At 34.0% G+C, this 22,901-nt stretch overlaps 1 pseudogene; it reads right to left on the reverse strand.

Moving 5' to 3' along the window:
- Positions 1–28: 28 nt before the first annotated feature.
- LOC140522905 (small ribosomal subunit protein eS17-like) lies at positions 29–20,630 on the reverse strand (annotated as a pseudogene).
- Positions 20,631–22,901: the final 2,271 nt, after the last annotated feature.

Below are 22,901 nucleotides of genomic sequence, written 5' to 3' on the forward strand. Positions count from 1 at the left end.
TTTATTGGAAAGAAGGCAAAAATAAACGTTAAACAGCTCCTCTTGGTGTTTTGAAGTTCATCCCAACTGTGGGCTAGGTAACTTGCAGGTTGGACAAACTGCCAAAGTCCAGGAGTTTCAACATTTCCTTGGTATCAGGGTCCACTTCCTGATACAAAGCAGAGACCTCAGGGACATAGTTATCCCTCCTTTCTCTTTCTTCTTCCTGCAGTTTGATGGAGATACCTCTCACAGGGCCTCTCTGGATCTGCTTCATCAGATGAGTAACTTATCCTGCGATCTAGTTGTGGAGTTTCTTGCTAGGGATGATGGCAATCTCCTTGCACATGCCCTTGTTGGTGTGGAAGTCATTGCCCAGGCACGTGTAGTACTTTTCGATGATGACTCCTGCCGACTTCTTCATGGTCTTGGTGCCAACATGACCTATGTTGACTTCCAGAGGGTGAAGGGACCCATGGAGGAATTCTAAAAGAGTTCTGGCCAAAGAGGAATTTCTTAGAAGTGGTAAGGTCCTGAAGATGCTTCTGCTTATGGCTGATACAGTATTATATTTATCAAGTCCCCAGACAAGTCAGAATCTTCTAGATGATAGCCAAAGCCATTAAAAAGAGCTTGAACTAAATACATGGCAGAATGGATATTGTTCTAAGCATAGTCAGGAAGATCTGAGTTCAAGTCTGGTCTTAGACATTTACTTTTTTTATAACTCTGTGGAATACACTTAACCTCTTTTTGCCTCACTGTCTTCATCTGACAATGAAATGAAAAATAGTGCCTACCTCAAAAAGTTGTTGTGAGGATTAAATGAAATAATATTTGTAAAGTGCTTAGCATAGTACCTGATGCTACATAATGTTATTTACTATTACTATTGTTGTTATTATCCACAGGGTAAAGCAAATGGAAGAAGGTCTATCTTTCAGATTTATACAATGGGAGAATGACCTATTAATCTGCTAACATAGAAATTAATACGCCTATGTGTGGATGTATATATCAATCTATTCATATACATGTATGATTGCATAATTATATATAATTATATACAATGTATAATTATATACAATTATCTATATCTACCTACCTATTAAATGAAATAATATATGAATAACTTTCCAAATCATAAAATTCTACATATATGCTCATCATCATGATTTTCATCATTACATTATCTATATCTGATCTTTGGGATGTTAACAAGTTCTATCACTACTAGTATAAACTTATTCCCTACTCATTGACATTCTAGTCCTAGGTAGAGTTCTACTCCTCTGTAGCCCAGATCATTGTGATAGCTGCCTAGGTAGCTGGTCTTGCTGTTTCAAATTTTTCCTCTCCAAACTCTCCTATAAACTTCACTAAAATAAAATTTTGATAATTCATTTGTGTACTTATTGAATCCAAGTTCATTGGCAGATATATCTCAATAAATTCTTCATTTACTGAGAGGAAACTGATTAAAATAAAATCAAAACACTCTGGCTTTCTGTTTATTTTATATCTGTCCTTCCCACCAGTGTTTCCCCCATACACACTTCTGCTCAGAGTATAAACCAGGGAATATATTCCCCAAGGGAGATAAATCTACATCTGAAACATGACCTTTCTCTCTTCTAGCTTCCGCATGATATTCATTCTTCCCAGAATGCCCCATTCTTTCATCACAATGTGATGCATTTTATTTTCTGTTTCTACTATCTCCCCATTGGAGCATCAACTTCTAGCAAATAAGAACACAACTTCTACATCTCTCACAATGACCCTGTGGTAGAACTATTCAGAATATTCAATGACTCTTTCCTATTCTTTAACTTCAAATATGCTAGAAATTCAGGGGAAAAAAGTGATTTACATTTTAAAAAGTTGTCAGTAAAATAACATAGGAAGAGAAGTTTTGTTTCATTTTATTCAGTAAGTAAACATTTATTGAGTGCTTACTGTGTGTATAAAATATATATGAAAGGTAACTGGTACAAGGTTAAAAATAAGCTATATATAGGATAAATTAGAAATTATACAGTTGGGAAGGTTTTCTGGCCTCAAACAGAAATAGCCACTATTCTATAGATAAGGATCCATGTAAGCATGTGTTGATTTAGAAAAACCATATATTAACCTTATTTTCAATTGTATTTTATTTTGTTAAATATTTCCCAAGCATATTTTAATTTGGTGCTATCCACATTTCAGTTTTTGACACCATTGCTACAAAAGGTGAAATTTCAGCTGGGACTTGAAGAAATTCAGGGAGCCAGGAAGCAGAGATGAGGAAAGAGATCATATGAGGTTAGTTGTAAAATGAAAATCCAATAGTCAATTAGCACAGGTCTTAAACATTTTTCCACTCTCAATCCCTTTTTCTCGTTCAGCAGCAGTGTTTGTTTATAAGGCCTGAGGGCATGTACAGTGCAAAGTGTGCATGCTTTGTGTTCAGAACCAAAGTTGCAGTGAAATTGCACAATGGAACACAGACAAGCCCTGCTAGAAACACCTCACAGTCATTACACCTTTGACTTTTAATTAATTTTTGGTCAATTTCAGGTTCAGAAACCTTTTACGGTTGCCAAATTTTTCAGAACCTCATATGGGGTTGCAATCCACAGTTTAAGATGCACTGATTAGTCTAGCACACATGTATTAAGCATTATGTGCTAAGGCTTGTGCAATCTGCTGGGGACAAAAGAAAAGCAAAAAAACACTTTTCCTTCCTTTAAGAAGCTCATGTTCTGATGGGGTATGTCTCCTCCACTGAATAATTATGTACACAAAAAGGGTAGAAGAAAGGCAGTGGGGGTAGGGAAGGAGTAAGGCTAGAAAGGCCTCCTACAGAAAGTAGGATTTTGGAGGTTATGTAGTATAGTAATAATGCAGGATAAATTTGGGGCCTTTTTTTATTTGTTTGGTTTGTGTCAGTCATTGTACTAAGTGCTGGGGATTTAAGAGGCACAAGGCATTCCCTTCCCTGAAAGAGTTTACAGTCTAGTGATTTGAACAATATTGCTACAAGAACCAGATTAGGGTGTATTCAACCTTTTACATCACTTACTGACCTATTGACATTGAAAGAATGCAACTACTCCAACCTGCAGTGGTAGAGATGAAGGGCAACATTCCATGGCTAGTGAGACTTCTTGAGGGGAGCAACATATTCAGGTGAATTCAGATGATGTTTCCATTGTTATGCAATTAAGAAAGCCTACTGATACTGATTCTTGTAGAGGCAAGAAACCAATCAGTTTTGCTTAAGTAGTACTGCCCCTCATTGCAAAAACCAAACAAAAACAAGAAGGAAAATAAAACAAAACCTGATCCTTGTTAGCGACCTTAATGTTACCTAATTTATGGGATAATGATGTATCTAAGAGTCCCATATTTTGAACTAGCCATAGCTTGTAGTAATTACACGCCAGTTAATGGGAGTATTGGCCTGAAAACAATTTTATCCCCAATTGTCTAGAAATGTCCTTGTTACTTTCCCTTCTCTAATCTTTCCCCTGACCCTTTAGAGATGTGATCTGTTGCCTGAGTTCTGGGGGTTATATGTTATCTTAGTGCCCTTCCTTTGCACCCCATGACTCCTTTGTCATGCTTCTTTTAGTGTCTCCAATTAAACCACCAGTGGCTTAATTAAGAAGCCTTTTTTCAAATACACCAAATTAAAGGGAACATACATACTTAGCAAAGTCTAACATTTCAGTAGTGATCTGCCTCACTAGGGTAAGAAAAGGCATGACTCCCAAAATGGCAAGGTCTACTGGGCAGGTCATTATTTCCAAGTTTTTAAGGAAGACCTTTGATAGCAACAAACTCTGTGAAGTCTTTTGCCTTTTGTCTTTTGCTCCAGATCCATAAAATGGAGGCAGATGGCAGAATGGATTAAAAACCATAATCCAACAATATATTGTTTATAAGAAACATATTTGAAACAGGGGCATACACATAGGGTTAAGGTAAAAGGTTGGAGCAGAATATATAGTGCTTCAGCTGATGTAAGAGAAGCAGGAGTAGCAATCCTAATCTCAGACAAAGCAAAAGCAGAAATAGATCTAATTAAAAGACATAAGGAAGGAAACTATATCCTGCTAGAAGGCAACATAGACAATGAAGAAATATCATTACTAAACATATATGCTCCAAGTGGTATAGCATCCAAATTCTTAGAGGAGAAGTTAAGGAAGTTAAAGAAGAAATACTCAACAAAACTATACTGTGGGGGACCTCAACCTCTCCCTCTCTGAATTTCATAAATCTAACCTCAAAATAAACAAAAAAAGAAAGTAAGGAGGTGAATAAAACTGTGGATAAGGTGGATATGATAGAAATCTGGAGCAAACTGAATGGGGATAGGAAAGAATATCCCTTTTTCTCAGTGGTACTTGGTACATATACAAAAACTGACCATGTACTAGGTCATACAAACCTGACAATCCAGTGCAGAAAGACAGAGATAACTAATGCATCCTACTCACATCATAATGCAATAAAAATTATCTGTAATAATTGGAGAGATAAAATAAAAATTAATCGGAAACTAAATAGTCTAATCCTAAAGAATGAGTGGGTTAAACAACAAATCATAGAAGCAATCAACAACTTCATTCAAGAGAGTGACAATAATGAGACAACCTCCCAAATGTTATGGGATACTGAGAAAGCAGTTCTTAGGGGAAGTTTTATATCATTTATTGCCTATATGAATAAAATAGAGAAAGAGGAAATCAATGACTTGGGCATGTAGTCATAAAAGCTAGAAAAAAAAACACATGGAAAATCCTCAAGTAAATACCAAATTAGAAATACTGAAAACCAAAGGAGGATTAATAATATTGAAATTAAGAAAACTATTGAACTAATAGATAAAACTAAGCATTGGTTTTATGAAAAAGCAATAAAATTGGTAAATTGTTGGTTAATTTGATTAAAAAAAGAAAGAAGAAAGCAAATTACCAATATCAATAATGAAAAAGGTGAACTCATCTCCAAACAGGAGGAAATTAAAACAATAATTAGAAATTACTTTGTCCAACTATATGACCATAAATTTGACAATCTAAATGAGATGGATGAATATTTTAAAAAAGTATAATTTGACACATTAACAGAAGAAGATGTTGAATACTTAAATGACCCCATCTCAGGAAAAAAAATTGAACAAGTCATCAGTGAATTCCCTGGAAGAAATCTCCAGGGCCAGATAGATTTACAAGTGAATTGTATCAAACATTTAAAAAACAGTTAGTTCCAATACTATGTAGACTATTTGGGAAAATTGGTGAAGAAGGACTACTACCAAATTCTTTTTATGGTACAAATATGATTCTGACACCTAAACCAGGAAGAGCCAAAACAAAGAAAGAAAATTATAGACCAAATGAATATAGATGCAAAAAATTTAAATAAGATTTTAGCAAATAAAAAAAAATACAGCAACTTATCACAAGATAATACATTATGATCAAGTAGGATGTATACCAGGAATGCAGGGCTGATTCAATATTAGGAATACTGTCAGCACTATTGATCATATAAACAACAAAACTAACACAAACCATATGATTATATCTCAATAAATGCAGAAAAAGCTTTTGACAAAATACAACATCCTTTCCTATTGAAACAAATGGAGACCATAGGAATAAATGGAACTTTCCATAAAATAATAAGCAGTATCTAACTAAAACCATCAGCATGAATTAAATGTAATGGGGATAAGCTTTATGAATTTCCAATAAGATCAGGGGTGAAACAAGTATGTCTATTATAACCACTGTTATTCAATATGGTGCTAGAAATGTTAGCTTTAGCAATAAGAGAAGAAAAAGAAATTGAAAGAATAAGAATAGGAAAAGAAGAAACTAAGTTATCATTCTTTGCAGATAATATGATGAAAAGCTTAGAGAATCCCAGAAAATCAAGTAAAAACTACTTGAAATAATAAGCAACTTTGGCAAAGTTGCAGGTTACAAAATAAACCCATGTAAATCATCTGCATTTCTGTATATTACTAACAAAGCCCAACAGCAAGAGATAGAAAGAGAAATCCCGCTTAAAGCTATGGTAGACACTATACAATATATGGGAATCTACCTGCCAAAAAAAACCTAATGACCATGTGAACACAATTACAAAACACTTTTTACACAAATAAAGACAGGTCTAAGTAAATGGAAAAACATCAGTTGTTCATGGATAGGTTGAGCTAATATAATAAAAATGACAATCCTACCTAAATTAATTTACCTATTCAGTGCCATACCAATCAAACTACGAAAAAATTAATATCAAAATTCATCTGGAAGAACAAATGGTCCAGAATATCAAGGGAACTAAGGAAAAGAAATGGTAAGGAAGGCAGACTAGCCCTACCAGATCTCAAATTGTATTATAAAGCAGCAATCATCAAAACCACTCGGTACTGGCTAAGAAATAGAAGAGTAGACCAGTGGAATAGGTTAGATACTCAAGACACAGTAGTCAATGAATATAGCAATCTACTGTTTGATAAACACAAGGACCCCAGCTTCTGGGATAAGAACTCACTGTTTGTCAAAAATTGCTGGGACAACTGGATAACAGTGTAGTGGAAAGTGGCCATAGACCAATGTACACAAGAATAAAGTAAAAATGGATACATGATCTAGATATAAAGACTGATACTATAAACAAATTAGGGGAGCAAGGAATAGTGTATTTGTTGGACTTATGGAAAATGGACATATTTTTGACCTAACAAAAGATAGAGAACATTATGAAGTGCAAAATGGGTAATTCTGATTACATTAAATTGAAAAATTTTTGCACAAACCCAATGCAACCAAGATTAGGAGGGAAGCAGAAAACTGGGAAAGAATTTTTGCAACTACTGTCTGTGACAAAGACCTAATTTCTAAATATATAGAGAACTGAGTCAAACGTTTAAGAACACAAGTCATTCCCCAGTTGATAAATGGTCAAAGGATATGAACAGGGAGCTTTCAGAAGAAGAAATTAAAGCTACCCATAGTCATATGAAAAAAATGCTCTAAATCATTATTGATTTATGGAGAATGGCCTTCTTACTGAGAAGAATTTTAAAGTCTTTCAAAATTGTTCATTTTTATAAAATTGATATTAGAGTAAAAATGGTTCTATTATTTCTGCTTATCTTACTGCACATCAGTTTTTACAAGTCTTTCCAAGATTTTCTGAAACTGTGTCTTCATTTTGACAACACAATAGTACTCCAATAAATTCTTAAGTTATAATTTGCCCAGCCATTTCCCAACTGATGGGAACTTCACTGCACCTCTGATAATTAAGTTTTGAAAAGAAGGTGTCTTCCAAAGTACTCCAAGTTATTGATTGGAGTTAGAATTGTAAACTACTTGGAGACAGGTGTTGTTTTACTTTTTTCTTCACATTCCTAGTATTTAGCACAGCAGGCATTAATGAATGTTTATTGATTAATTGATTGATTGATTATAGATGAAGGGAGACCTGGCTTGAAACTAGGAAATCTGAATTGTAATCATGGAGTCGCAGAACTATAGGAAGTTGCGTGAACTTTCTTGGATTTGTCACTGTTCCTGCCTCTGTGAGTTGGGCAGCTCATGCTACTCTGCTTCTGCATCAACAAAGTCACAAAATCGTTGTAATATCTACCTTGTTTACCTTCTAAGGTTTACCACTTCTGTAAAAATCAGTTCTATGAAATCATTTGGGAAAATATCAAGTGCAATATCTTTATAAGATACTATGTATTGAGAATATCCAGAAGATCTTGGCTGGATAATCTCTTAAGATTTACTTGGGTCTTGTGTTTTTGAACGTCCTGTGCATCCTGGGTGATCTCCAGTCATCCTCATGAATATCTGGTCACTGGATTCAGATGGCTCTGGAGGAGAAGTGAGTTTGGTGACCTGCACAGCCCTCCCTCCCTCAAAACAAAGTCAAGTGCGAGTCATGTCACCATTTCTCTCATGGCATGGTCTTCTTTGGCAACAAAGGATGATCATGATAATAACAACAGCAACATCAAAATGCAAAGAGAAGTAATAGCTTTATCTCCGCAGATAGTGCTGCTTCTAGGTGTTCATATTGGCTACTGTAAAACCCACCCTACCTCTCGGTGCCTAACTCCACTAATTCCCTCCAGGCAGACCTGCTGGCTCTCAGAAGGGTTCATCATCAGCATGGGAGTTGGCACTATTATTAACTTAAGGTGTGCTTTTTGGTTCCAGACGTGCTGATGATGATTGGTTTCCAGCACTCCAGTTCTGTGCAAGACTATTGATATTATGATACTCCCAGAACTGGGTGCTAGTCTCCATCATTTCAATGGAAGGGAGGTAACTGTGATAGGTTGTTTTTCTCTCTGTCACTAATGCATCTTTCTGGGTCTTTACTGAGCCCTGGGGTGCCTTGTATATATGTATGGTTGCTTGTGCTAATCGTTTTACATAAAAACTTTGTAGAATGAACTAAATTACATTGTTGTTAATTTAATGTGAGTTTGTACCCTTTTGTCCCCTAATTTTCCACTGCACGTATGTTAGGGGAAATGTCTAATAAAATCATACACATACACACAAATCAAAATAAAAAGTTGTGGGGTCATAGGCACACAGAATTACTGTAGAACTAGAAAGGCCCTCAGAGGTCATTCACCCAATCCTCTCCCTTATAAGAAAAGTGAAGCCCAAATAAATAAAATTCTTTCACACAGAAAACAATGGTTGATTCCAGGTACCCTTACTCCAGGGTCACTATATTTTAAAATGCCATATTCCTGTAACAGTCTTTGGTGTAAACTAAGGTATTAATATGAAGTTACAAATGAGCAATACCACAAGGATAATAAATTGTTCAATATCCTTAGCATACCAATAAGCTACATAGGAAAAGCTAGTAACCTAAAGCAATATTTGCCTATGTAGGAAACAGGTATTTACATAATTTTTAGATAGAAATATTGTGATTAAAAAAGACATGTAGAAGTTTGGGAAGGAAGCATAATTTTTAAAATCTATAATTTTCTGATTATCAAAACATGTTATAATAAGGTGTTTAAAAAAGATAACATTGTCTCTGCACATGAAAGTTTTCCTTCTTGCAATTTTTAAAAAAAGTCACCTACCTGACACATTGAGTTTCAGGTGGTCATCAATTGATTCTACTTTAGTGATTTGTAAATCTATCAGGAAGTCCTTTTTAAAGCTTACTTCAACAATCCAGGCACAAAGTGATAAAGGTATGGATGAGTTTTGGCATAGTTACAGTGTAATTGGCAAGGCTGAATTATGGTCTTAATGTGATTGTATAAAGAGCTCTTAGCAAGGTTATAGACCACGGGCAGACTCTTCCTTTCCTCTTGCAAAAAATCTTCTTGTGAATACTAACCATGGATTAATCCTGTTGAATAATGATTCATCATTTTGTCTGCGGTTAAGCACATCATTATTGATCTGATAATCACCCAATAGGTATACTTTCGTTTAGTGTTCCCATTCTAGAGTTGAAGACTTTAGCATAGACCTTCAGTGAATAACTTGTAAAGACAATGTTCAGAGTCTTAATTAGTGTTAAGGAGAGTTGTTAATCACTGGTGGATAACCCAAGTACAAAGATAATAGTCACATTTAAAATGCCCACTAATTAGAAACTTAAAGTACACATATTTCAAATTTGCAATAGGCTATTACTTTTTAAAAAGATGCCTTCATATGTCCCCAAGAAGAGAAAAGAATAGTTCCTATGCATAATGAAATATTCATAGAAACATGTTTGGTACAAGAAAAAACAGGGTTCAAATTGATTGGAGAATGGCTGAAATGAATATGGTTTATGAATTTCATGGCTTTCTACTTAAATTATAGAAACTAAGAAATATGAGTAACTCAGAGAAATGACAAGGCCTATATGAATTGATACAAACCAAGGGTTGAAAAGAAAAGAATTATAAGAGTGGGTAAAAGATTAGCTATATGAGCCAAGTAAAAGAAAGGAGTCAAGGATGACATCATAGTTATGAACCTGTGTAATTGGAAGAATAGTAGTACCGTTAAATTATAATTTAAGAGAGAGGTGGATTTTGGATAAAATATACAGTCAATCCTCAGCATTCATGGCTTTTAACTTCTGAGACTTCAGGCATTCCCATGATTTTATTAGTAACCGCATTTTTACTTTCATGTTGGCAACCAGTACATTTGTGGCTATGCACAGTAGAGAAAAAAAGTGAGAAGTGAGATGTGGCAAATATATGTCTGCAAAAAAAAAAGAGAGATCCAAAAATGCTAATGTAATCTCTCAAGGACACAAGGGAATTTATTTTGTTTTTAATAATATTTTATTTTTCCCCAATTACATACAAAAGCAATTTTTAACATTCACTGGTTTTTCAAGGTTTTTTTTTTTTAGTTTTTAGTTTCAGATTCTATCCCTCCCTGCCTGCCTGCCCTCTCCCCTCCCTGAGGTGGTAAGCAATCTGATACAGGTTATATAATGTGCAATCATGTAAAACATTTGCATATTAGTCACTTTGTGAAAGAAAACAAAAAATAGAGAGAAAGAAAGTGAAAAAAATAGTAAGCTTCAGATATCATCAGTTTTTTCTCTGGGGGTAGATGGCATTTTTTTCATCATAAATCCATTAGGGTTGTCTTAGATCATTATATTGGTGGGAGGAGCTACGTCATTCACAGTTGTTCATAGGCAGTATTACTGTTACTGTGACCATTGTTCTAGCTCTGCTTACTTTACTCTGTAGAATTTCATTTAAGTTTTTGTGGGTTTTTCTGAAATCATCCTGCACTATAAGAGAATTTTAAAGATGGAAAAATGACTAAGTATGTGGGTACATGAGATGGTGGCTATCCTTGCTCTCTCACCTGAGCAAGAACCCTGCCTCTCACATATCAATGCCCTAGTGAACGTTTTTAAGGATGAGGGAGTGCTAAGAATGTCTGTGGCCAATAAAGGGTTATGACAATAATGAGCTTACTGGGAGATGATGGAGAAGTACCAAAGGAGTGTAGCCTTGCTGGGAAATGAGGATGACAATAAGCACACACATATATACAAAAAAAGGTTTAAGAATCTCTGGTCCAGGGAGTACTTTAGTCTTTGAACATATTCAAAATCAATGAATAACTTGGATTTCAGGTGGTCAGATGAGTAGAGTTTCAAACTATAGTTAGCTATTGCACCTGAAGTCCTACAAGAAGGGGCCAAGTGTCTCCATATCTATTCAGGATGGTGATGTCTACATTGAGATCAAGCATCCCAAGGTCAAGGTATTACTTTATAGAAATAGAAAAATAGTAAAATTAATTTTTGGCACAAACATAAAAAATCTCATAGGAAATAATGAAAAAATGGGAAGAAATGGGATCTAACATTATTATGTTTCAAATTGTAATACAAAGAAATTGTCAAACAATATTATATATGTATATATATGCATATATATGTGTGTATTATATATATGTCAGTATATATGTGTGTGTGTGCATATAATATGCTGAGAGACTGAGCCAAGATGGCAAATTATAGGCAGGAATTCACCTGAGCTGTCCCTGAAACCCCTCAAAATACCTTTAAAAATAATTCTATACAAATTCTAGAGCAGCAGAACCCACAAAAAGATAGAGTGAAACAAATTTTTCAGCCTAAAACAACTTGGAAAGTTGGCAGGAAAGGTTGTTGCACCAGGGTGAGAGAGGAATGCAGTACAGTGCAGGCTGTGCCAACATAGACTCAGCCTCTACAAACCTGGAGCAAGCATCAAGGCCACTGAATCAGTGGCAGCAGTGTGGTTTCCAGACCTCTCAGTCTGCAGACACCAAAGACAACTTAGAAGGTCAGGAGGAAAGATTTGTCTGACTCACAGGCTAAGCTGACACAACCACAGCAACAACAACAACAAAAAAAAAACCAAAAACAAGAATAGGCCTTGGAAGTGACTAAATCAGTAGCAGCTGTGGCAGTGGATGTGGCAGAGGCTGCTTCAGGGAACTGTCAGTCCACAGATGGTAAGGGGGTCAAACAACTGAACTGAAGAAGATTACAGGGGTCTTTTTGTTAGCACTGAGGCATGATTCTGTTGCTTTGCCCATACTTGAATCTGGGTCACAGTCCTGGCTAGCAGCCCCAGGGGGAGGAGGGGTACTAGCACACCAGAGCTTCTGGACACAGTGGATGGGGGATGGTCCTCACAGGTCCAGGGTAAAAAAAAGTACTTGTGGTCACTTAAGAGGCCAAGAGAGGGGAACACCTCTCTGTAGATCATACCACCTTGGAAGAACTAAAAATTTACAGATCCCTAGAAATATCTCTGACAACAGCTGCACAAAAGCCTTGAAGATTAGGACAGTGCACCCTCCACCCTGGAAGCAAAGGCCTACTTTGACAAAGAGTTAAAAGTCAACTAATAAGCTGGGAAAATTAGGAAACAATTAGGAAAAAAACCCTTTGACAGTAGAATGATACTATATTGACAAGGAAGGCCAAAATACACACTCAGAAGACAACAAAGTCAAAATTCCTACACCCAAAGCCTCCAAAAAAAATATGAATTTGTCTCAGGCCATGGAAGAGCTCAAAAAGAACTTTGAAAATCATGTAAGAAAAGTAGAGGAAAAAAAGGGAAGAAAAATGAAAGTGATGCAAGAAAATAATGAAAACCGAGTCAACAGTTTGGTAAAGGAGATACCAAATTCTAAAGAAAAATTCTAAAGAAAATAACACCTTACAAACAGACTAGGCCAAATGGAAAAGAAGGTTCAAAAGCTCACTAAAGAAAATAATTCTTTAAAAGTTAGAATGGAGCAAATGAAAGCTAATGATTTTATGAAAAATAAAGAAACAATAAAACAAAAGCAAAAGAATGGAAAAAATAGATCACAATGTGAAATCTCATTGGAAAAACAACTAACCTGGAAGATAGATCAAGGGAAGACAATTTAAAAATTATTGGAAAATCTGAAAGCCATGATTTTCAAAAGAGCCTAGACATCATTTTCCAAAAATTGATCAGGGAAAACTGCCATGATATTATGGAATCAGAGGGTACAATAGAAACTGAAAGAATTCACCCATTGCCTCCTGAATGAGATCCCAAAATGAAAACTGTCAGGAATATTATAGCCAAATTCCAGAGTTCCCAGGCGAAGAAGAAACTATTGCAAGTAGGCAGAAAGAAACAATTGGAGTATTGTAGAGCCACAGTAAAGACAATGCAAAATTTAGCAGCTCCAATATTACAGAATCAGAGGACTTGGAATATGATATTCTGGGGGGTCAAAGAAGCTAGGATTACAACCAAGAATCATCTACCCTGTAAAACTTAATATAATACTTCAGAGGAAGAAATGAACATTCCATTAGATCGAATATATTCAGGCATTCTTGATGAAAAGACTAGAGCTGAATAGAAAATTTAACTTTCAAACAAAATCTCAAGAGAAGCACAAAAAAGATACAGGAAAGAGAAATCATAGGAGACTTAATAAAGTCAAACTGTTTATGGTCCTACATATTAAGATGACATTTGAAACTTACACAACCTTTCTAATAATTAGGGTAGTTAGAAAGAGTATATGTAGATTGAGGGCACAGATGTGAATTGAATATGAAGGGTTGATATCTAAAAAATAAAACTAAAGGTGAGAGAAGAATGTACTGGGAGAAAGAGAAAGTGAGAGAAAGAGGCAAGAAAATGATTTTACAGTAAAAGGGAAAGGGGGGTAGTTGAGGGGGAGTGAGTGAACCTTACTCTTATCAGAATTAGCTGAAAGAGGGTAAAACATATATAGGCAACTGGGCATAGAAATCCACCTTACCCTACAGGAAAATAGGAAGGGAAGGTAATAAATGAGGGGTGGGGTGATAGTACAGAGGACAGTCTGGCGGAAAGAGTAGTCAGAAGCAAAACACTTTTGAGGAGGGGCAGAGTGAAAAGAGAGAATAAAATAAATGGGAGTAGGGGGAATAGGAGGGAAATGCAGTTAGCAATAGTAACTGTGAAAAAAATGAAGCAAGTTTCTCTGATACAGGTCTCATTTCTCTAATATAGAAAGAAGCACGTCAAATTTATCAAAAAAAAAAGAGAGAAAGAGAGAGAGAGAGCCATTCCCCAACTGATAAATGACCAAAAGATATAATTAGTTTTCAGATGAAGTAATTAAAGGTATCTATAGCCATATGAAAAAAGTTCTAATTCACTATTGACTTGAGAAATCAAGGTTAAAACAGATCTGAGGTACTACCACATATCTAATAATAGGACAGCAAAGGTAAATGACAAATGTTGGAGGGGACATAGGGAAAATGAGACATTATTGTACTGTTGTCAGAGTTGTGAGTTAATTAAACCATTCTATAGAGCAATTTGAAACCATACCCAAAGGGGTAAAATACCATGCATACCCTTTGACCTAAAAATAACCCTGCTAGGTCTGTATTCCAAAAGGGATTAAAAAGAACTTATACATGTAAAAATATTTCTGGTAGGTTTTTTTTTTTGTGGGGGCAAAGAATTAGAAATTGAGGGGATGCCCACCATTTGGAGAATGGCTAAACAAGTTGCAATATGTTATTATGATGTAATACTATTGAAGTATAAGAAATGATGAGCAAGATGCTCTTCAGAAAACCTGGAAACACTTGCATGAGCTAATGCAAAATGAAATATAATGTGCACAAAGTAACAGCAATATTGTAAGATGATCAGCTGTGAATAACTTAGGTATTCTAAGCAATTCAATGATCCAAAACAACTCTGAAGGACTTATGATGAAAAATGCTATCCATCCCCAGACAAAGAACTGACAGTACCTGAATACAGATCAAAGCATACCTTTTATTTTAAATTATTTTTCTCAGGTATTTTTTTGTCTATGTTTTCTTTCATGTGATTATTATGGACATTGTTTTGCATGACTATACATGCATATTCATATTGAATTACTTGCCTTCTCTATTGGAGGGGGGCATGTTAGGAGGAAGGAAGAATGAGAGAATTTGGAAATCAAAGTTTTAAAAAGTCAAAGTTTTAAAAAATATTTTTAAATTAAAAAATTTACCTGTAACTGGGGAAAATAAAATACTAAATATAAATAAATTTTAAAAAACTGTTTAAATTAAAAAATAGATATGTCATTCAGTGGAAGAGAAGTGCACACTATAACAAAGCAAATGAACCTAGCAATCTAGTGTTGGATATCTTCAAATACTGCACCTACTAGGTTGAGAATTTGCTATTTAAAAAATTAAACCTACTGGGTAAATTTTACATCATTTTGGCAGAAATTGGATTTAGTTCAACAGCTTCCACCATATACTAAGATAATTTCCAAGTGGACAAATAACTCACGCGCAACAGGTGACATTATAATTAAATTAGCAGGACAAGGAAGAAATTTCATTTTAGATCTAAGAATAGGGGAAGTGTTCATGATCAAATAAGGGATTGAAAGAATAATAGAAAATAAAGTTGATGCTTTCTATTACAAAACTTTTTTTAAAAAGTTTCCACACAAGTAAAGCTAATTCAGCTAAGTTTAGGAGAAAATAATTAATTGGGTAAAAAAATCTTTGTAGTAAGGTTCTCTGACAAAACTCTTTTCTCCAAAGTTTGTAAGAGATTGATTTGAATTGATAAGAATAAGAGTCATTGGCCAATTAATTTTCAAGGAAAATCCAAGACATATAAAAATGCTTCAAATCCCTGATAATTTGAGATATACAAATCAAAGCAACTCTGATTTTGCATCTCAGGGTTATAGGATTGCAAAGTTGACCAAAAAAAGAGAAAATGATAAATATTGGAGAGGGTGTGGCAAAATAGACATATTTATGAACTCTTGGTAAAGCTTTAAGTCAGTTCAACAGTTTTTTAAAGCAACTTGGAACTATACTCCCATACTCACTAAATTTTACACACCCTTTAATCTAGCAAGATCATGATTAGGGTTGTACACAATAGAGATCAAAGAAAGAGGAAAAGGTCCCATATGTAGGCATGTATTTTTGGTAGGTCTTTTGATAGTGGCAAATAAATGGGAATTAGGTGTCCATCAATTGTAGTATGTCTGAACAGATGGTATATTATTGTATATAAGGATCATAAAAATGATATATGAATCTACATGAAAAGAAGAAAATGATCTTTGTAAAGAAACTTGAGAAGATTTATATGAACTAAGACTGAAGTGAGCAGAGTCAAGGGAGTAATTTATATCATACCAACGCTGTTGAATTGAACAATTTTGAAAGTATTATGGACTATGATGCTCTCAATCTTAAAAATAATAATAATCTAAAGGACTAATGAAGAAGTAAGCTACTTAAACTTTTCATTCTATGCTAAATGAGACATATATTTGTGTGTAGCCAACAATGGAATTTGTTTTGTTTGACTATACATATTGTTACTATGATTTTATTTTGCTTTGATTTTCTTTTTTTCCCCTTTCTCTTCCACTGAAAAACAACTTAAAAAAGAGGATGGGTCAATTTAATGGTTCCAAGTTCCAAATCTACTGGTGAATTCCTACTATTCCAATGGAAGACTAGAGTACAATACACCAGAGATGAATAATTAACACTATTTGAGGGTGATCTGGGTTCTTTTTCTCAACATCTGTTCTCCATTGCCAAGAGGATTGTTTGGAGATCCAAGGAGACTCATTTTTAGACAACGTGCTTGAGAATACAATAAAGAATTTGTTAAACATTTAAATTTTGGTTCTCTGAAAAACCTACTCCATAAGGTTACAAATGCATTCAAAAATTTGTACAGGTACTGAATTAAGAATTGGCTTATGGTAAACTACCAAGCACCAATATTCATTTTTTTTTTAAATATGTGGAACACAAACATTAATGAAAAGAATTTTGGATGGATAGTCAGGAGCCCTGAGTTCAAGTCCTAACTCTGCTACTTATGTGAAGGTTGAAAGAGTCAAAATAAAGAACATAAACAATTAATATTTCTGTAGTGCTAAGAAAATTTTATTCAATGTTGAAGAAAATGAATGCATCTAATTGTGCAGGATGTGAAACTACATGCTATAAAGAAAGATGAAGACAGTCACATCTGTTTCTCACCTCAAAGAAATATTGCCCAGTTTACCATAATGGCATGTATCAGGTAGCATTTTAAAAACGTTGGACCTAATAATTAAAGAGGAACACTGGAAAAAAGAATATATCCAAAGAAGGAAAATCAAGATTCGTAAGTGCTTGAAAGTTGCTCTAGTGATTATTTAAAAAACGCATGTCATGTAGAGGAAAGAGCACTTAAGGGAAGGCAAGACAACTGCCTACAACCACCGCCAAAGTTGCCTAAGAGCTATTACAACTTATTTTATGCTGTAGAAAGTAAACTCCCAGATGCTGGAAATTATGAATCATATTTCAGCTTAAATGAGGAAAAAAATCTTTAACAATGACACCTATCCAACATGGATCTGGTTGTCTTAGGAAGTAATGAGTTCTGTTTATTGAAATATTCCAGGTGCGACTGGATGGCCACTTGTCGAGCATGTTGTAGAAGAGATTCCTGCACTGTTTGGTATCTATGAGATCTCTTCCAGCAGAAAATTCTTTGATTCTAGATTTTTTATGTACCTCTGTTGGGAAAAGTTGCATAAAGAGCAGTTGCTTTTAATATTTTCTCTACAGAAGGAAAGCATTGGAATATGAAGTCCTAATTCTTCATAAATTAATGTAAGAAAATTTCAAGTCAATGTGAATATTAAATAGTAAGAAATAATGAAATAAACTTATGATGTGAGACTCAGCTGCTTCTATGCACCCAAAGATAGAAATTCACTCTGGGACTCTTTGAGAACAATATTTCACAAAATTATAGTTTTGCAGTAAAAATTGATTATGTAGTTTTGTAGGTGCTATCAAAATAGTCACTGCCCATTACTAGCCAGACGTACATGTGTCAAAATATATATTCTACTTGCAGGCAAAGAGAGAAAAAAAAAGTATTCTAGCTATATCCCATCACTGATATAATTAACATTTTCAAGCTCTAAATATCTTGTGATACAAGTTGATTGCAAGATAAATGTATTTTAACATAATATACAATTTATTTCATGGTTAATACTTTACTAGGAAGAAACTCTCTAGTCTCTGTTGCACAAAAGAATAGACCTTTTCATGTCTCTGACTTAGTCCTTTTATATCTGAAATAGATAAAATTGATTTTAGACTCTTATCAACAGTGAGGATCCTTCATCAAGAACTCTTCCAAACAATAGTAGGTATCATCTTTAAACCCATTATCAGTTATCAGTGAGTCTTGTGTTGATACATGATGCAACTATTAAGGTCTTGAATTATTACTTATAGTGTACTATTCAAAAGAATTCTTCACTGATGACATTTCTACCCCTTCTTTAAAATTACAATATTTTTCAGCAACCACTTTTCTAATCAATTGTTGAAACAATTAGAAAATTTTTGTCCTGGTTCTTTGTCTAGCCAACTGAACTAAAACTGCTTATATAGATTGCAGCAACAGTTTAATTGAAAGATAGGGACTATGTACCATCTATAAGAAAGAAAAATGCCGTGTGTTCCCAAAAGAGCTTGTCTGCTGAAAGGAGACTCACTGACGTGTGGATCTCACTCCAGGTGTAAGCATATAATTTTTTTTTAGGTTTGTCCTTGTCTACCAAAGGCCTTGAAATTTCGTTTGTGTGACAACCTCATTTCAGAGGCTGCAAATGGATGTTCAGATTTAACATACTTATTGTCAAGCATTAATATTGCTAGCTTCGAAAAATTGTGGAGGCAGCAAAATGAATTTAAAATGTTCTGTAAAGAAAGATTAAGACGTTCACTGTGATGACTATCCAGGGCATGAAATAACTGAACTCTGGTGACTATAAATTTTGTTAAGAAACAAAGAGCAACTGAGTAAAGTAAATTACATTGAAGCAAACTAATGCAAGAAGCAAATGGGACAATTTGTCCAATAGACTTTTGCAGAACATTTATGAAAATTCTCTCCTGCCTAGCTCACATTATTACAACTGTATTGAATATCGATTATTCTAGAAAGGAATTTCTAGCTAAGACTTATGTGAGTAATATTGTGTGATGGAAATAAGGCTACATCTTATTAAGAAGTCTGTTTATATTGCTGATTCAATGACCTCTGTAATGCTGAGTTTTCTCTTAAGTATTGTGCCTTCTTGAATAGAATCTTGGATTTTATCTTAGTGGCCAATGTACTTTGCTTATTAAAAAGAAATGTATAAAACAAATTCTACTTTTGGGAGACCAACTGGAAAGAGATAGGGACATCCTTCTCTCTCTCCTCTTTTTTCTTTTCCTCATGCTCTCTTTTGTCCTAATTATCAGTCTGCATTGCTGGTGACCTAAAAACTGATTATGACACTATCCAATATGAAAACTTATGAAAACTTTCATGTTGTGGTGTGTTAGCCTATAGTAAATAAGTTTTCACTTAGTGGGACCCTACATTAAATTGGCATTGGAATGACTGGGATCTTTTAAATCATATTACTATATGGTAAACACTGCCTGAATTCTTTTGGAAGAAATTAAATCATCAATGTGATGTTCATGTAGTACGAAGAACCATGTAAACGTTTATTGTTTTATAATTCAGATGATGTCATCTTATTTGAAACAAAGACCTAATTCAGACCCATAATAGAAAGTCTAATGGAAGTTATGCACAGAATATGGATTGCTTTACAAAACGCATAAATAACTTATCAAAAGTGTCAGTAGAATTCCTATTATGGGTCCAGTATTTTGGAAGATAAAATAAAATGTATATTATACAGTCCTTATATCTAGAAGCTTATAATCAATGAGGGGCCCAAATGTGTATACAATAAAAGATTTAACATAACTAATTATTGTGGTAACTTTCACACCTATGTCTAGGGAGGGAATTATTAACTAAAAGAAGTGATAGAAATGATTTTATACAGACAAAATAGACATTTTTATTATATAAAATTTTAAAAGTACAAGTATCAGAAGTATAAATCTAAGAAGAAAAACTGTCAAGGGGGAAATATTTTCCAAAATCCTCAAAATACTTAAATAGATCCTGAGGTCATTTTATCAGAAGTTTCCTTCAATGAAGGAACATGATGCAGACCACTACCTATTCATGCCTTCCCATTCCATGCAATTCATTCCATGTCCTCCCAAAAGTTAAACACATGGATTTCATTTGTTTTCTTCTAACATTACAAGGACACCAATGGGGCACTTGGACTGTCTCTCTCTTATCCCTTCCTCTTGCCACATGCCAGCCTTATGTCTATTGACCATCTACATACAAACACACACATACACACACACACACACATACACCTTGTTTGCACATAATTGTTGCATGTTTTCTTCCCCGTTAGCCTGTGAACTCCTTAAGAACAGGGATGTTGTTGTTTGGTCTTTCTTTGGAAGTTTCTTCAGGTCTTAGAACAATGCCTGATATATAGTAAGAGCTGCTGAATAACTGACTGAGCAACCAATCATCTTTCCAATTTAATTAAATTTCCTTCATACTTCATTCCAGTTATTCTTCCAAGTTCCTTATCTGTTATATGGGGTAGGCTCCTCATATCTACCATGTTCCTCGGCATGGCCCTATTTGTGATATTCCTTTTTAATTCCTCAGAGACTGTTGTGCTTCATTCCTTGGAGTCATATCAAAAAATAGTAGAATATTGGTTTTTAATTAATATGAACCTTTGTTTGTGGAAGAGGTTAGGGGTTTTTAAATTTACTAATATTAAATTAATATTGTTTATTATTAATAGTATTTATTACATTAATTAACAGCATGCCGTTGGAGCAACTTAATCTTAACTCAGTTAAATAAGGTATTAATAACAGAAATGGTAATGGCCAGAAGAAAGTACATAAATATAAATTATAATTTCATATAAAAGTTTAATAAATGTAAATCAAACTGCCATTTAAAAAAAGAGCCCTATTAAAATTAAGTTAATTAATTATTATATATTATATTAATTGATGATATTAAATTAATTTCCTTGAAGTAATCCAGCCTTCTTTCCTCTTAGTTTCCAGGAGAGAAATTTGGTGTCTAACTTATCTATTTATAATGTGTATCATTTGTATATCTTTATCAAGTCTTCATAACTTGGGGCAAATAAATTTATTTATTTTTAAGTAACTATTCAATTAATTTGCTTCATTTGTAATCTTTTACATCTTATTTTAAGCATTAAAATTATTGTGAGAAAGGAACTGTAGGTTTCACCAGACTTCCAGTAGGATCCATGACACAAAACAGGTAAAGGACTTCTGATCTATATCTTTATCTAAAATATCTATGTCTATAACATATAGAAACATACTATAGGAAGTCTGCTACTTTCACGTTCTAATCTAGGATGTTCTTCATCAGCTTTTCCTGTGTGGATGATAAGGTCAAATCCTTTTGAGTGGTTATGAAAATCTTCTAGGTGATTCCACAATATTTCATAACTTGTTGCAACTATGAATGTTGCAGCAATATCATTCATAAACAGAAAATCTGAAGGATCTCACCATCATAGGAAATTCATCTCCAGCTTATTTTTCCTCTATCAGTGTGGCAAACAACTTTGTATAATCTCATGGCTTTACGCCTCCCCTGATAGTTTTCATTAAATTGTCATCAAAAATGGTACTATTTCAGCTTTTCAAGAATTTATGTATATTTGATATGTATATGAGAGATATTTTTGAGATAAATATAAGAAAGAAAAGAGCCCTTAAGGCAACATCATCAAATCAAATACCTTTTCTTCCTAAAATCCACAAACAATAAGCACATAATGGAATCTTGTATTTTCTATTTCTTTCAATTAATTATTTGATAAAAAGCTATGGTCTGCTATGGCATGTTACTTGCAAAAATCTACTCATACTCAACTATTATTCTTATTCAGGATACCCTTCATGCACAAGTAAGGACGATTCTCATAAAGTTTTTATATAGATAAGAAAATAAATATGTTGGCCAGATGTTGTTGAAGGTTTCTCTGTCCCTTTCTGCTTATATTAATAAGGTCTGAGATGTTTTTTCATGGCTTTAGTAACTTTCCCAGCTTTAGACATATTGTGATATAATACCTTTGTGCCCTCACAATATTGTTGCCTCTAGCACATCTACTCTACATGCACTTGTTGTTATCCAAGTGTTTTTCCCATCTGTGTGCTCTTTGAATCCCATTTCCTTTATAAGAATAACTGCAACTGTAATGTTCATTTTAAGTGTAATTGTTTTGCTTTCTTTGATGGTGAAAAGATACTGTTTTTTGCAGATCTTTTTTTGGTCTTCTATTTGTTATTCCTCATAATTTTTATCCTTTAAAAGCTTAAAGGATAACTGTTTTGTTGAATATTTAATAAAATTTTATTTACATCAACATTAACCTCTACATTTTCTTACTCTTTTTTTTTTTTTGATAATAGGACTTTTAAAATATCTTCCAACATTCCTTCCCATAAGATTATGTGATTACATTTTTATTCCGGAAGAGGTATTGTCTATAGGCTGACATTTCTCTCTGTTTGGAAAGGAAGACAAGTATTTGTTGACTAAGGTATTTTTTAAGGCACTTTTGGCTTTTTCTTATGGCAATTGATTTACATTAATTAAACTTCTATATGAAATTACAATTTATATCTATGTACTTTCTTCTGGACATTACCCATTTTTGTTCTCAACACCTTATTTAACTTAATTAAGATTGAGTTGTTCCAACTGCATGCTGTTATTTCTCTCATTTTTTCCCCAAATGTGTACAATTTTGTTATTAGCCAACTTGATGATCTGATCATTTAGCTAATGTAAAAATGAATCTTATGCCAAAAATAAGTTTTCCCTGTTAAAATATAAT

The sequence above is a fragment of the Notamacropus eugenii genome, chromosome 2 (genome assembly GCF_028372415.1).
Source record: "Notamacropus eugenii isolate mMacEug1 chromosome 2, mMacEug1.pri_v2, whole genome shotgun sequence".
Classification (NCBI taxonomy): Eukaryota; Metazoa; Chordata; class Mammalia; order Diprotodontia; family Macropodidae; genus Notamacropus; species Notamacropus eugenii.